Genomic DNA, 1,364 nt, shown 5'->3' with positions numbered 1-1,364 from the left:
CATTGGCAAGTATTTTTAAATACGCATCCAGGAGAGAATATAGCATTGTTCATGAACAAATCTACTATATGGATTCCTCTCATCCTTGAAATGGAAAAGGACAATGTGTTACATTTACCAATTTGTAAATAAGATATATACCACCTATTGCTTGCTAGGTTTCTATGCTTTACCAAGTATTATTCTAATTTTTAAATTTACTTTAATGATTAAAACAGTGTTTGCCTGCATTAAACTTTTTAATTAAACGTTTTATTAGAAATGATTTTTAATTATTAAAAAAGTTTTATTCACATTTCATTTTCTAAAAGAAACTTATAGGCCAAAGAGCTAGTGCAGCATGTAGAGGGTGTTTACCTTGTATGCAGCTAACCTGAGTTCAATTCCCAGAACCCTGAGCCCACCAGGGGTGATCTCTGGATACAGAGTCAGAAGTGAGCCCAGAGCTCATCTGGGTGTGGTCCCCTCCCCACATAAAAAGAAGAATAGAAAAGAAAAACATATAACTGATTCTTGAGTAACATAGAGCTTAAGGGTGCTAACTCCTCTATAACGTTTGAAAACCCCCAAATTTAATAGATAGTCTGCTCTTGACCAAGAAGATGGTTTTGTAATAGTATTTAATTCCATTGTCTGCAACTACTGATATGTGTGGCCTGTCAATCTGTGAATTTTGATACATTTAAAAACTTATAATGGATTTTATAATAGACTTTAAAATAAATTTGTATTTTATGATAGTAAGTGATAATTTATAATTCTATTTTTGTGGGGTATTTGGGCCATAGTATGTGTTGCTTGGGACTTCAGACTCTGTGCTCAAGGGTCATTCCTGGTGGTGACAGCCATTAATTTGGGTTGACTGTGTGCATGGTAAGTGCTTTAACCCCTATACTAAGTCTGGGTTTCAATCAAATAAACTATCCGCATATATTTTATACATGCATGGCATAATTTTCCTTAGATTTTTTTATATTTCTAGGATATATTGATCATCTTTAATTATTTTACATCCATACCAATATCCAAAAATTTTCAAAATATAATTATTGAAAAAATATCTCTCAGAAGTGCAAATTTGTATTGTTCATGGGATAACTATATTAAGAAGAAAATAGAACCACAATAAACATATAAGTAAAATGGAGGTACATTTTTTGGAGTCTTTCAATTATGTATTTATATTAGTCTATATATAATTATGATTTTTAAATAATCAATTTCAGTTACTATAAAATGTTAATTGAGCTTTTATAATTGTAATGTTTACTGAGAAGATAACATTGATGTGAACTCTATATCTATTTGTCTACTTTTGTAATTGTTTACTTAAGATCAATTATTAAAATATAACTTACTTTTGA

Source organism: Sorex fumeus, unplaced genomic scaffold (genome assembly GCF_029834395.1).
Source record: "Sorex fumeus unplaced genomic scaffold, SorFum_2.1 ptg000070l, whole genome shotgun sequence".
Taxonomy (NCBI): Eukaryota; Metazoa; Chordata; class Mammalia; order Eulipotyphla; family Soricidae; genus Sorex; species Sorex fumeus.
The sequence above is the reverse complement of the archived record's forward strand: the minus strand, read 5'-3'. Positions refer to the sequence as shown.